This window comes from Durio zibethinus, chromosome 6 (assembly GCF_047325235.1).
Source record: "Durio zibethinus cultivar Kanyao isolate XHJ-2024 chromosome 6, ASM4732523v1, whole genome shotgun sequence".
NCBI lineage: Eukaryota > Viridiplantae > Streptophyta > Magnoliopsida > Malvales > Malvaceae > Durio > Durio zibethinus.
This window is the reverse complement of record NC_143167.1, coordinates 13,178,501-13,194,588: the sequence shown is the minus strand read 5'-3', so window position 1 is coordinate 13,194,588 and position 16,088 is coordinate 13,178,501. Positions and strand designations below refer to the sequence as shown.

Genomic DNA, 16,088 nt, shown 5'->3' with positions numbered 1-16,088 from the left:
TTAAAGAAATTATTTCATTATTATTAGTAAATTTTTTAAATTTTATAAATGAAGTTGGTTGATTGTACATATTTTTAAGATATCATTAAAAAATAAAAATTAATTAAAAAATAATATATATGTTAATTTTTTTAGAATTAAAAATAACATTTACGGTGTATGAAATTCTATTTTTTTTAGACATTTCTCAAACAAAAAAACACAAATACTGGTTGAGGAAAAAAATTCAAGTACATGTAATGTCAAGGAAATTATTTAAGTTCGTTAGCAAATTAATTTGTTTAAAAATCATTGTTAAATAAAGAAGTCAGAAGTGGAAGAAGCAGGATTGTGACAACAATTCTATCAACTTCCCTTCAGCTTAAACAACCTCTTTTCTTGGATGCGCAAAAGAAAAATGCAACAAGGTCGATGGCATCACGTGGCTTGACATTATTTTGCCCTACCACTTCCCCTTCACATTAATCACCTACTAGTATATTATTTGTAACGAGAGAGTGAAAAACAGATTGAGCGGTCAGTATTCCTAACAGAGAGAGAGAGAGAGAGAGAGAGAGAGAGATGGGGAGATCCATGATGGCAAAAAGCATAGCTGAAGTAGGCATTGAAGATTTGTGCATGGCAGGCGGTGGATTAAAGCATAGATGAGGCCAAAGAGATCCATCAAATTATCCAAGAGGCAATTTCCAAAGCAGGAGCCCTATTATTGGAAAGAGAGTTGTAGAGAGAGGTGGTGGGTAGGAGAGTGCTGAAGCCCTGCCACCCACATTCACTCCACCAACCTGTCTACTGCTCGGTCTACGCCCACTGGGATACTTCAATTCACAGGCCCCCTCTTTACTACTTCCCTTCTCTGTAATGTCTCCTTATTTGTTTTCTTTTATCTTTTTTTTTTTTAAATTTATTTTATCAATTAGTATCTTATAATTATAAGGTTATAATTTCCTTGCAATGCTATTATTATCCATAAATTTTATCATATTCATACTTAATAACTCTTCATTGATAAGAAAATGTTTTTAATCAATAAACTATGATATATGTTTTTCAATGAATTAGCTTTAAGGCACATATATCAACAATATCCTTTTGAAAAATTTAGTGAGAAATTCGGTTAAAGGCTTGACAGTTGAAATAAAGTCAGCTTTGGATTTGGCAATTGATATAAAGCCTGGCCTTTGGACTATTGATATAAAACCCAGCTTTTAGACTTTCACGCTTGGGGTTAGGTTCAAAGTTTAAAAGAAGGGACGATATGGCTGTTACAAAAGCTCGAGTACATAAAGGCAACTGTTAAATGTGCTGCCTCTAGCATTCCTAAGCAATTAAATTCTTGGAAACTTTTTCTACTTTATTTCTTAATAATAACAAGTATTTACTTTGTTATCAAAAATAGGAGAGAATTCTACGAAATATCCGCTTAGATAGTGATTGATATAAAATGATCATTTTAATAATAATAATGATTTATATATAATAATTAAATTATTATGTTTAATAAATATTTGATGATTTTACATAACAATAATTTTGAAGCACCTAGAGATTAAATTATTATCCTTAAAATGATTTATTTTTATTTAAAATAATGTAAAATTTTTATTATTAAATTGTAATGATATGTTAAATTAATAATAATTAATATTAAAATAAATTATATAAATTATTTTGTAATTTGAGATAAATTTAAAGTGAATGAGATTTAAAACGTGATATTTAATTATTTTAATTTTAATTTATTATTTTTTTTTGTCTAAAACCGTGATTTTTTTTTCATTATTTCCAAACATTTTTCTTTTGTTTTTTTCCTTGTTTTTCTTCAACAATTATCTTTTTTTTTTTCTCTTTGTGTCTCTAACGTTCAAATCCTCTCTCTTCTCTCTAATTTTCCTGCTAAAACCCAAAAAACTTAACAACTACGAACACTGGCCAGCACGTTCTTTAAAATTCTCAGAATCCGGCAATGCTCTGCCGTATCGCCGCCGCTCATCGCCGGTTGCTTGTACTGATATGCCTTGAAATTTCACCAAATTGCTCGTCGTTGACTCTTTTTTCCCTTCACATTGGTTTTCTTCGAAATTGCTTGAAATGGTCTAGATCTGCAAGTTTAGTCCGTGACTTCAAACTTCGAAAAAGTCCTTCTGACTATCTGATCTTTCCAAGCTTTCAATATGTTAATGGCCTCCCCCTATTCTTCCTCCTTGTGGGTCTCGATCTCTTTAGATCACATCGGCTACTGACGACTACCGTAGCTGCTTTTGTCGCCAATCTCGTCGCCGTTGTGTCTGTCTAAAAGCTCCAGAAAAGACCCGTTCGACCTTCTCAACAACTTCATGAACTTTAGAAGATCTTCTCTAATATTCCTTTATTTGTTTTCCTGCTTTGAGTTTACTGGGGCCTTTCTTTTAATTGCTTCTCTTTAGAAGAATTGGTTTTTGACTTAATTGTGTCTGGAATTTACTTTTCTGTGTAATGGCTTGGTTTTGCTTGTTGCTGAGTTTGGTAGTACATTGGTAGATGGGTTTCTGTTGCTATTGGGAATCGGGGCTAATGGGTAGTTTCGAATTGAATTTTTGTCCATGAAGGTTCAAATGGTGATAGGATAGGGCAGTTGTGCTAGGTTCTAGTCCTTGGCTGCTTAGGGATTTGGTCTAGTGATTTTGAAGGTTAGGGATGGTTGGACCATGGTGAGGGGAGAATGGTGGTGAATTACGAATCGGACAGTTTCTGAATCTATTCAGTTTGGTTGTTTTTTATAGAGAGAAAGGTGAGGGTTGTTAGGTATTTAAAATTGTTAAATTTTGGTAACGGTTATATATAAACGATTAAAATTTAATAGAAACAGTTAAATCTTGGGTAAATAAGTAATAAAATAAATCTTAAGATGATTAAGTGTTAGTTTTTAAATATTAGATAATTTTAAATTCGGCTTAAATTATAATGTGGTTTCATATAATTTATCTTTAATATTATTTATTTAATATGTGCATTAATTTTTTTTTAAAATTATAATTATTTTATGTTATAATTATTTATATTTTTAAATTAATATTCATAATAAATTTAAAAATAATTTGTATATTTGTATATTTTTTATGTTTATATAATATAATATTTTATTTTTTTATTATGGTTTTAATAGATTTTTTTATTTTCTAATTTAAAAGTTTTTATATAATTTATATTATGAAAATTAGTTTACGTAATAATTTGTATTATATTTATTATTTTTATTAAATTAATATTTTTAAAATAAAATTATATTTAATTTAAATCCATTTGGATTAATTTTTGAATCAATTATTAATTACAATTTAGATCAATTTAAGTTTAAATTAATTTAAATTTGAATTATTTTTAATTTGAATTAAATGAATTCAGGTTGACTTTTTATAATCAAATGAATTGAATCGGTTTCTAAGTCAAATGAGTCGGGCAAATTATTCACATTCGAATCAAAATTTTGCAATCAAATCTTTTTTCAACAAGTTTCTCAAATAGTCAAACTCGCAATTTAAAGCTGATTGCAAACCATCGGTCAGTACTAGGAACCATTACATCTCCAATAAAGAAGTTAAGCCCAGTAAGCTTAAGGACCGAAAAAAAAAGAAAATATTATTAAAATGATCTTATCATTTGAAATTTAAAATTATTTTATTTGATTAACAATAATTAATTTATAAAATTAAATATCATTATATTTGATATTATTAAAAATTAAAAATTATTTTATTTAAAAATATAAAAATAATTATACATATTATAATAGTTATACAAATTAATAATTTTAATGTTGATAAAAATAATAATTTATAAAATATAATAATATTTTGTTTATTTTATAATAAAGCATGATTAAATTATGAAGGTAATAAATATATTTATTTATTAATTTATTTTAATTTTATATCTTTAAATTATCTTTTAAAATCTTTTATCTTTACTATTACAAATTATTTCTATTATTATAATATAATTGAATTGAATTTTTATGTTTATATTAGTGTATATTATAAAAAAAATTCTTTATTTTTTACTTTGATAAAATAATTAAATAGATCAATAATAAATTAATCATTTTAAAACAAAAAAATTAACAGTGATTTAATAAAAACTAATTACAACATTTATTTGTGCAAATTTTACTATAAATTTCGTATAACAAAATCATTACTTTTAAACATAACTAAAAAACTAAGAATTTTTACTTATCAATTAATCAAATATAATATTAGAGACAATCACTAATAAATTGATAAAGACAATAAGATATAAATAAAAACGAAAAGATGCTAACTAAGCACCATAATTTTAACTTTTAACTATACAAGATTTTAGTTGTGACTTTTTTTTTTAATTTACACTTATAATCAAGTATTATATTTATATAATAAATTATTACATTTTTAAATAATCAATTAATAAATTATAACTTAACTAAGCAATTAAACTCACATTAAATGAAGTTTGAACATAAAGCCTTAATGACAAGAAGGAGATCTTAGAACCATTGGCGTAGCTAGGAGGACTGTCAGGAGCCATGAAACCTTCAAAAATTTTTTTACACCATTGTAGTATAATACTTTATCCCACAAAAATTAATAATTGATTTTCTCTTTCTTAATAAAATTACTATTTGACCTTTTATTTCTCGTATTTCTGATTTCACCCCTGCCTATAACCTTTAATTATGACTTGTTAGTTGCAAACGTCAATGGTTAAAGCTTCTAAATGTCTTCCATTGGAAATTTTCATTTTGCATTTACTAGTTAATAGAGGCCTAGGAACCTTGTCACCTTTTCAGGGGTTCAATGAAATGCTAAAAAAAAAGAAAAAATCTGTGTTTTACAAATCCACGATCTTCACCACCATTGTAACGCTTTTGCACATTGGAGCTCTCCATGACGTGTTGGACGCTACTTGCTCATAAATTTTACCATTTCCTTTAACATTCTCTCTTGCTTTGGTGATAAAGATGAAACTTCCGACTCCAGGTCTAACACGTCTTCTCTGCAAGAAATACAGAGAGAAGAAACCTAAATATATGGCTCAGGATAAGAATTGAACCCAAAAGCCTAGGCTATTAGGTCATGGTTTCACCGCCATATATAAGTCCATTTACTTTAGTGGTTTCCTTGCAATCTAGGATTTCTCGCATCAGATCACTTATATTCCATTTATAGTCTTACTGCTTTCTTTTGTCCTTCCTCTCCACTTACCAGCTTGACCAATGGAGGCCTTACCTTTCACCACCATATATATATATATATTTATATAAGTATATATATATATATATATATATGTTAGTAGAATTTTAGAATTAGCTTATACGATGGCGCCTTTCAGAGTGCATAGTAATTTTTTTTTTTAACATCCTTGAGTTGAAGAGAATTTTAATTTATCTCATCTAAGCATTAGCAAGGCTTTGAGAAAACTTTCCAATAATTGATTTGAACAATAAAATTTCGGATTAGCAACAATAGTTCAACAAATTCAAAATGAAAAACAGAAAGGAAATTAAATCTATATAAATTCTATGCACAAATGGTTTTTGAATCTTTTTTTTTTCTTCTAGGAATTGATTTCGCTTATGATTTTGCTTTTGTTTGACTAAATTTGAGAGAATTATGTTAGGCAGTCAAACTTTGTCTCTTTTCCTAACGAAGCCAAACATTCTCACTCTCTAGATATGAGTCCAAACTTACAAACTTGGGACGTGTAATGGAAATTCATGGTCCAAGCTTTTAGGGACTTCATACAAGAATCCCAGTGCAAGTTTTAACCTCTTTCGGAATTTACCGTCCGACATCCTGAGGTAAGCAACAAACTAATGTTTTTCTCCTTGTAGCTTTTTCAGGTATAATAAATGCCATGCTCAATGTTTTCCCTTTTTTTTCTATTAATTATTAGGTTTATCGGTCAATTATTCTAAAAGAGATCTCAGTTACATTTCATGAATCTCCGAAGTGCAGTCTGGATACATCCAACAAATCAAGACCTGGGGGAACTTGGCTTCCTGGCTCAGTTTTGAATATTGCTGAATGTTGCTTATCGCCCTCAAGTCATCCCAGAAAAAAGGATAATAGTTGTGCAATTGTATGGAGAGATGAAGGCAATGAGATTCCAACGTTAACCGTATGACACTGAAAGAACTTCGAGCACAAGTAATGTATGCTCTCATTTACTTGATCTGCTGTACCTGATTCTTATGACCTGAATTTCCATTTTATGTGTTTGAGTATGCAATTTATTTCAACTGCACGTTTTGATTACTGATTTTTCACTTTCATTTCTTAATTTCATATAACTAGGTTCTTTCAGAGAAAAAGAGATAGATGGGAAACAAGACAGAGGAAGCCTTAATGTATATTCAGGGCATGAGGAGTAGTAGTTCATGTTGATGTTCGCTTTTGGGATTATCTGCAAATTCAAACATTACAACAATTATTTCATTCATCTTATGATGTTATTTTCTCTGTTCCTGCTGTACCATCTTCATTCTGATTTTCAATTTACAGGTTGGTGGCAAATACACTAGATGCAACTTTCCGAAAGGGTGATGCAATAGCGATTGATATGCCATTGACAGTCAATGCGGTTATTATACATCTGGCAATCGTGTTAGCTGGATTTGTTGTTGTATCTATAGCTGATAGTTTTGCTGCTAAGGAAATTGCAACGTGTTTACAGGTCTCTAAGGCAAAGGCTATCTTCACTCAGGTTTTCTTCTACTTCCGTATTTAGCTATTTTATGAAAAATATGAAGTTGCCTAAGGATATGAACAAAATTTTACCCAGAATGTTTAGCTTTAAGATTGCATTTGTTGATGCAAACTTCACTCGTTATAGTTGTTGACACATTTCAGTGATTCAAACTAAGCATTTATCTGCTAAAAAAATTTTCTATGCTTTCTTACAAATAACTTTGGATACTCAAAAGTTGCCTGTTATTCTTACATCGTCTAATGGTTCATTATTGTTCCTAGACATTGGTATTCAATGTCTACTCCACAGTACGTTGTAAACCGTTGTGTTCATTCTGATTTCATTTCCATTTCGAAGTTTTAAAATTACTCTTTTCAATTAATCACTTTGTACGCATAGATTGCAGTCAACAAATCAAAGCTTGACATCTCTGACTTTTGCAAAACCCTCAATTTTAATTCTAATTTCCTATTTGCTTTGTATGGGATATGATAGGTACCTTCACTTTGTATTCAGGATTTTATACTAAGAGGAGGTCGAAAGTTTCCTCTATACAGGTAAAAGAAATATCCTTTTGGTTATACAGGCTAAATCATTTACTACTTTTACGTTCCCAAACAACTATTTGAGGGAGAATCGTGGGTTTGTTGTTCCTAGAGATGACCTATGGAAATCAAAGGCAGTTCTAAATTTACAACATATGGTTTGTTTGTGTATTAAATGGCAATAGGGGGGAGACCTCTAGGACCAAATGTATGTGAGAATGACTTGGAATTGAGGTTATGGTCTTCTTCTGCTTGCCTTTCTTGATAAGCTTTGATTGTCATTTTCGTCACTGAAAAAAGTAAAGTTTCTCTGGATTTTCTCAAACAAGCTTGTGGTGGCTTAAATGCATTTTTAGGAATGCTACTTTCAATTCAACTATAAGTTCCAAATATAGTTTTAATTTAAGTTGCATATTTGTAGGCCTTAATGAGTGTGCTTTACCATGAAGATGGAAGCCAAAACTAGCTGTTAAAATTCTTGAAGATGCAATGTAGCCTACTATGGTTGATATGTTTATCACCGCTGTTCATTCATGGCTGTTTGTCTTTACCATGCAGTCGAGTTGTAGAAGCTTCTCCATATAAAGCTATCGTGCTCCCTGTGGTTGGGGATGATGTAGTGATTCAATTAAGAGAACAAAATTTATTTTGGAAAGATTTTCTTGCCTACGTCAATCAACATCCAAGGTCTGTAATGTCTACAATTACATCTTGAGAGCAGTTTACTAGATCTGTATTCTAAGTAATTGGTCCCTCTTTATCATTCTCATCGCCTAAAAAGTTATCCCAAGATTAATTTTACAGTTTCTCAAGTTAATCTTCTGTAAACTGTCAAATATTGCCATGGAAGCATTTAATTACATCATTATCTCTGTGGCAGACCAAATCACTTCACTCCAACTTATCTACCAATAGATTCAGCAATTAACATACTATTCTCATCTGGAACCACAGGTGGAAAAATTTTTTTTCTTTATATGTACTTTTACCTGTATACATTTCCTTTATTAGTTTGAAGATTTTCAAGTAAATTTATTGACCTTGACAAGGAGAACCAAAAGCTATTCCATGGTCACAACTTTCACCCATCCGCTGTTCTTCGGAAGCATGGGCTCACATTAATATTGGAGTTGGAGATATTTACTGATGGCCTACGAATCTAGAATCGGTGATGGGACCGATTTTACTCTTCTCATAATTTCTAACTGGTGCAACACTTGCTCTCTATCATGGATCTCCTTTGGGCCGTGGTTTTGGAAAATTTGTTCAGGTGAAACCTTCAATGCTTATTCCTGTCAATGCTTAGTGCTTAGGATATGTGACTAGAGTACGGTTCTAACAGCCAGTTCTTTCAAGTAAAAATGCCTATGATCAAAGGATATTTTTGGCTAGTTATGACTTACCACAGTTGTATAGGAAAATGTTAAAAAGAAGGGGAGTATGCGTGGCTTAATTCGGGGGCCATCTGATGCCTTATTGTACAACCAGGGAGATTTAACCATCAGTGTGGAAGGAAAGTAGGAAACTATTTTGAGCCTATCATGCCCTTTGATGAAACAGAACATGTTAAGGCTTAAAGCCTCAACAACTAATATGTTTCTGACAGTATAATGTCCCACAACCGTAGCAATTGTTCAAAAATATTTTTCTGATGTCGTTGATTCTAGGAAATAAGATGACAAGAAGGGTTTTTGCTGTGGTCTTCTGTTACAAGAAAAAGGTAGAAAGTGTTTGAAAATTTTCTTTTATTCTTTTTTTTTTCTGTTAAAAAATTAAAATTACGCTTCTTGCTACAAATATGAAGCAATGGATAGCATTAATGAAAACATTATCATACAACAACAAAGCCCCAGCTCATTTTCTTCTTCTCTTTTTGTTCAGGATGCAGGAGTAACTGTTTTGGGCACTGTTCCGAGTTTAGTAAAAACTTGGAACAATACAAACTGCATGGAAGGCTTAGACCGGACAAAGATGAAGTAAGCTTTCTTTTCATTATCCAAAAAAGAACATTTGCATCCATTATAAGTCTCAACAAAGAGACTTAACAGTTTTATATGGCTGCAGATCTTTTGCTAGCACTGGAGAAGCCTCGAATGTTGATGATGACCTTTGGCTTTCCTCAAAATCTTACTACAAGCCAGTTATTGAATGTTGTGGAGGCACAGAGCTGGCAACATGTTACAACATGGGGAGTCCACTGCAGCCACAAGCTTTCGGAGCGTTTAGCACTGCATCAATGACAACTGTCCTGGTTATCTTGGATGAATATGGAGTTGCTTATGTAAGAATTTAGTCTGGAAGCAGTGCAGTTTCCTTTACAACCATGTCCAATCAACTTAGTAGTTTACCAGCTAACATATTCGCTACGTGATCCTAAACAGATGAATAAAAATGTTGTGATCATACTAATTAATGGAGTAATGGATGTATATATATGTGTTGACCTGTTTGAACTTTGTGACAGCCAGCTGATAAAGCCTGTATTGGTGAAGTTGATTTACTCCCTCTCTACTTGGAAGCAACTGATAGATTGCTTAATGCAGATCATGGGGAGGTTTACTTTACGGGAATGCCAATATATAATGGAATGGTATTGTTAAATTTGTCTTCCTGTGGATACTTGCATGTTACAATCTAAATTCAGTATGTTACAGAGTGGTTTTATATATCCCTTGGTTAATATTTCAGATTATATATGGTAAATAGTTCTGTCAAATGCTCCATGAAGGAGATCCCAATTTTGAATTACCCCTCCCTAACTTTAATCATCCAAAAAGAAATCCTCCATTATGCAGCTTTACTATGTATAAAATTAGGTAACAAATCTTAAAGAAATTAAATTTCTGAATTTCTGAACATATGACTTTCCCTAAAACCTTGCTGGATTAAAAGTTTAATATCACTTGTAGGGATTAATAGCGGTTTAAAAAAGTGTTCGAGCAAGGATTGCTATGTAGATTTTCTTCAAAAATGCTTGGAAGCACTATCTTACGATTTGATACATGCCTTGGCAGCTTCTCAGGAGAGATGGGAATATCCTAAGAGAACTGTTGGAGGCTATCTTGTTGTCCAAGGAAGGGCTGATGACACAATGAATCTTGGTGGCATTAAGGTATTACACCCTTCTGCCTCCTCGTATTGTTTTTTGATGATTAAGCAAACTTGAAGATCGATTAAAATTTGTGGTGTCATACCTTGAATATTTGACTGAACTTTACATCGTTACTCACCTTTAATTTGGCTTCTAAAGGGTTTGAAAGCATGAAAGTCCTAAGCTTCCCTTATCTGCAGACAAGCTCTGTTGAAATTGAACGTGTTTGTGACCGCGCTGATGAAAGCATCTTGGAGACTGCTGCAGTCAGTGTAGCACCACAAGATGGTGGTCCAGAACTGTTGATGATTATCGTGGTGCTAAAGAAAGGATTTGATCAACAACCAGAGAAGCTTAAGACAATATTCTCGAAAGCCATTCAGACCAACCTCAATGCCTTGTTCAAGGTTTGGCTCCTGGATGTTTTAATAATCTATTCATTTTCCCGGGCATGTAGTTTCGGTAGCTAAGCATCATCATATAATTGAATCTAAATGGTTGGAGTCAAAAGTCGAATTTAAGAGTGATTGATTTCCTGTTCAGTTCTCAAGGATAAATGAGAAAGATAGTCATGTTGGTCATTCAATGGGACTGAATTTGACTGCTTTTTGATTAATCACAGGTGAGCTCTGTGAAGATAATCCCAGAACTTCCTAGAACTGCTTCTAACAAATTACTCAGGAGAGTTTTGAGGGACCAAATAAAGCATGAACTGTGCCAGAAGTAGAATGTAAAGGCAGCTTCAGCAGTGTTTGATGCATCATGCATGCACCAAATTCCAATCATTAATGATCTTTTCTTTTCTTCCATTTGTGTCTGGATATGGAATATTATGTTTGTTTGTTATATTCGCTATTCATTTTTTTTTTTTTGAAAGTTGAAACAAAAAGATATATTTGGATTAATATTTTGAGTAAAATAATTTTATCTCAATTTTACATTTAGATACTTGAATAATTGAAGGACAATAATAGCAACTTCAAACAAAATCGTTAACCATGTTTGAGAAGAAATCTTCATTGATAGGTCGATGATTTGATTTTTTAAAATATATTTGTTTAAGTGAAAATATTTTAATAAAATTCAGTGGTATGGGACAATTTATTTTTCTGCAATCCTTTTATCAAACATAAAAAAAAAAAAAAAAAACTAATTAAATAAAAGTAGAATGTGAAAGATGGTGCTTACCTGTTTAATATGGGATAGTCATTTTAAAATTCGCAACGATTTATTCATGGGAATTGGATATAAAATCATGTAATCACGTGCTAACAAAAGAATTTTGGGTGATTTATATCTTATATCATTGCATTGAGGGTGGTTTATATTTTAATTAAAAGGTTCAAAAAGTTTTATCATTAAGGAGTGATCTTCAAAATCATTTTACATATAATTATTCTAGACTTGTTTATAGATAGGCCATGAATAAGATTTTAAGATTCATGCCGAAGTTATCATTCTATTAATAAAAAAATAGTTTTATTTAATTTAATTTTAAAATTTATTTTAAAAATTTACAATAATAATATAAAAATATTTTATTAAAAATAATTTTAATAGTAATTGACCTATTTGAGCTTTTATAAATGGGTCAAGTCTAAATTTGGATAAAGTTTTAGGTTATGCTCGGTGCATAAGATGATTGATAAGTTAAGATGATAATCATATTATATTATATTCGATTTGTATTTTTTTTTTAAAAAAGGATAAAACTATAAGAAGAAATATCATCCTGTTGATATAAGATAATTCAATATTCTCTGTCGTAACGTTTTATGTCCGTTCGACAAATTTGAAAACGAAATAAAAAATAACGGAGTTGCCACCAATCTTTTTTTGGCTAGGTGCGATTGGCCACCTATTAAAACATATCATTTTAATAAAATTTTAAAATTAATTAAAATTTATTAAAAAGATAATTTTACAATCTACTAAACAGTCTGGATTCAGGAGTCGGTTATGCGTGGGGAAGGATTAGCACCCCCACAGCGCCTATAAAAAATAATACCAATTAATAACATGTTATCCTTTGATTTTGATAAAAACAGTTTAATTTTCGGTGTTCGAAAAATAATTTCTTTGATTTTTTTATTTATTAGAAAAAAAATTTATTCTCGAAAAAAATAAATTAAAACTTTTTTATTGAAATAATTCTTAAAATGTTTCAGTACGTTGGTAATATTAGAAGAACTTTTTCTTACCTAAAGATTTCTTAGGCATCGTTTCTCGGAATACCTTAGAATTTCATCTTCGGATGCTCGAATTTATTTTTCGTAAAAAAAATTATGTCATGTATGTAATGCAAATAATAACATGTTGATGCATACATTTTTATTCTTTTTCAAAAAAAATTTATTAATTGTTTTATTAAATTTTTTTATTTAAAATTAAAATTTTGAAGAAAAAGGAATTTAATTATATTGAAGATTTCTTATAAATATTTCAATACACTGGTAACATTTTATAAAAAATCTTCTCACCTAGGAAATTCTTAAAGCATCTCTACTCGAAATACTTTTAAAATCCTATCATTGGATAAAATTTCTTTTCTTTTCATTTTTATTACTTATTTTTATTATATTAATCAATTTTTATTTATTACTAACAAAAATAAAATTTTTATTATATTGAAAAATTTTTATAAATACTCCAATACACTGGTAGTGTTTTTAAAAAATTCTTCTCACCTAGAGATTTCGTAGGCATCACTACTCGGAATACCTTTAAATCTCATCATTGGATAAAATTTCATTTTCTTATTATTGTTTTTTATCAGTTTTGTATTAATAAAAATTTATTTTGATAAATTTAAACATTTCTACATGCATGAATATTGATAATAATAATTTAAAAAATCTTTAAAAAAAATTCAAAAAAAAATTTTTTTTACCTGAATTGGACCGGTCAACGGTCCGGTCAATGCGGATCTAGTTAGATTGACGGTTCGGTTCGATCTAGCGGTTCAGCAGTTCAAATGCGGTTCGATTTGGTTTGACGATTCAACTGGATCGATTAGGGGCTGAAGGAGAAACGGATCGTCGGGTCGGGTGCGTAGACCCCAAGTCGGGTTTCTAGTTAACGAGTGGATCCTTAGGGGTTAAAAGGACGTCGTTTTGGGTATTAGTGAAACGACGTCGTTTTGGGTTTTGGCAGCTTATATAAAACCAAGAATTTTTTTTCGATTATTTTTTCTTTTTTTTCCAAAAAAACGTCTTTTTTTTTCTCAGGCAAAAAAAAAATTAGGGATCGACCAGTCATCATCACCGTCGTGCCATCGCCGTTCGTCGATAATCGGCTGCGGTCACCTGCTGGCATCATTAGTGGTCGAAAAATCTAAAAAAAATACTAAAAAAATCCTTCTTGTCACCTTAAACACAGATCCGGGCTTGGTTTCTCTTGAAAGTAGCCCAAACAACCCAGATCGACCTTCAAAGTTTCGGCGAAAAAATTTTTTCTTTTTTTTGTGTGTTTTTTGGTTTTTTTTATGTGTTTTTGTAGGTGTATTTTTGGTACTGGGTTCCTCGTTCCAGGGGACTGTTTTTGCTTTTTTTTTGTGTTTCTGCAAAAAATTGTTCTTTTTTTAACCGAAGCTTTTTTTTGTAAAAATTTTAACCTTTTCTTTTTCAATTTTTTCTCCTCTTTTTCGTTTGCAGATAACAAGCTCTATTTATAGAGCTTTTTGGGATTCAAATCCCAGATCTTTTGGGATTCGAATCCCATTTTTCAACTGAAAATTCATGCATGCCGTTTGAAATTGGCGGCTTGTCGGTCGGTCGTTGACAGCTAGCGGTGGTGATTTTAGACTTTAGGGATTGTGCATTTAATGCACTAGATTTGAATCGGATAAGAAAAAAGAAAAAGGGAAAAGAAATAAGGAAAGAAAGAAGAAAGAAAAAAATAAAAAGAAAAAAATAGAAAACGGGAAAGAAAAAAAATAAGAAAAAAAATTAAATAAATATATAATAATAATAAAAATAAATAAATAAATAAATAATGGTGTTTACATTCTCAAAGTAGAGAGAATTATTTTTAATACATGAAATTGAACTTACATGTCTTATTATACCCTTAAAAATTACATCAATAATTTAAATTGCATAAATTTTGAAAAAAAATCTAGATCAATAAATAAATTATCTTATCATAATATTTATACCCATCAAATATAAAATAAAATGATATTATTTAATCTAATTTTATTTATAATATCATTTTACCAAATATGATCTAAAAAGTATTAAAATTTCTATCTTTTTTAATAAATAAATAAATTACTTCTAAAAAAGTGTTTGTTTGGTATGGTGGATAGAGGAGGGCAATTAGTAATGGTAGGTTGAGGGGGTTTGGCCTTTCAAATTTTTTAAATTCCTTTGGCTTGGTCTTTTAAATTAAATATGTTAAGTTTATTATTTTTAAATTTTATAAATTAATTTTATACATTGTAATTTAAGAGATATTCAAATTATATTGATATTTGTTCATGTATTATATTCAATAATTATTATTTATAAATTCTTAAAACCAAGAGATTTATCATAAATTTTAAATCACAATAAAATGAATTTAACAAAAGTTAAATTACCTTTTTAGCTTTTTCAACAAGATTTAAATTTTCAACCAAGTATCAAATGTGCCTTTTTTTTTTTTTATATATATATAGTATAAAGGAGGTTGAAATTTAGGAGATTTTAAGGAAAGGAAAAGGAAGATTTAGTTTTTTTCAACTCCTCTCCATATATTTTTTATTCTTATTTTTACTTTAGATCAATATCACATGTTCAAAGTAGTTTATTCTTTTTGTAAAGTAGTTTCAATATTACTTTAGATAAATATTATATTTTATCCAATAAAAAAAATAATATTGAAACTATTTTACAAAAAGAAAGTAAAATACCAAACTTTCAGTCTCAAAATTTTATGTTCATTATTTTAAAAGTATATTTAGTTTTTTGTTTTAATAAAATGTTTAATGATTGATTTATTTATATTTTTTATTTCAATTTTAAATTGTCAAAAAAAGTTTCATAATTAATTAATAGATTATGTAATTAGTAATTTAATGGTTAATTGTAAATCTTATTATTGATAAAAGTATAATGTTATCATATTAATATTTTTGTTTTATAATTTTATGAGTTCATTATGTTTTTATTAGTACATTATTTGCATATATATATATATTATCAAATATAATAAAATAGGCCTTAAAAATAAAATAAAATAAAATATATATTATTATTTTGTACTTTCAAAATGCCAAAATCTGTCTAACAAAAAGGGTGAACATGAGTTTACTTTTAATGATGTTGTCTTTATACAATAAAGTTAGTAACCAAGCACATGGTCGAAGGCACATGTTTTTATTAGAATAGTATAGTTTCTTCATTTAAATAATTTTGGGTATCGTTAGATAAAAATTTTAAAAGTTTAAAAAACATGAAGATTTTTTTATTTATTTTTTTAATGTGTGATTAGTTACTTAAAAAGTTTATCAAAAAGATATTTTAAATATTAGAATTCTACAGTCAATTATGCATAGAGAAGAATTAGTACCCCACAATACTCATTTTAAAAAACAGTACCAATTGATCATATATTATCTTACTATTGATAAAAATGATCTTAATTCTAATATTTAAAAATGATTCTATCAAATTTTATTTTTTTGTAAAAATCTTTTTTTTCTTTTTCTTTTAAAAAAGCTTTTATTTAGGAACAAAAAGAAAATTTTTAATACCAAAATATTT

The 16,088-nt window shown here is 29.3% G+C and overlaps 1 pseudogene across 1 annotated transcript; it reads left to right on the top strand.

Moving 5' to 3' along the window:
- Positions 1–469: 469 nt before the first annotated feature.
- LOC111284335 (putative CoA ligase CCL12) lies at positions 470–11,190 on the top strand (annotated as a pseudogene). The gene is made up of 14 exons (XR_016342850.1): positions 470–855; positions 5,688–5,815; positions 5,911–6,169; positions 6,519–6,720; positions 7,201–7,262; positions 7,809–7,937; positions 8,131–8,204; positions 8,300–8,520; positions 9,132–9,226; positions 9,315–9,531; positions 9,715–9,840; positions 10,265–10,362; positions 10,542–10,748; positions 10,964–11,190. The product of XR_016342850.1 is annotated as a putative CoA ligase CCL12 (transcript).
- The last annotated feature ends 4,898 nt before the right edge of the window (positions 11,191–16,088 follow it).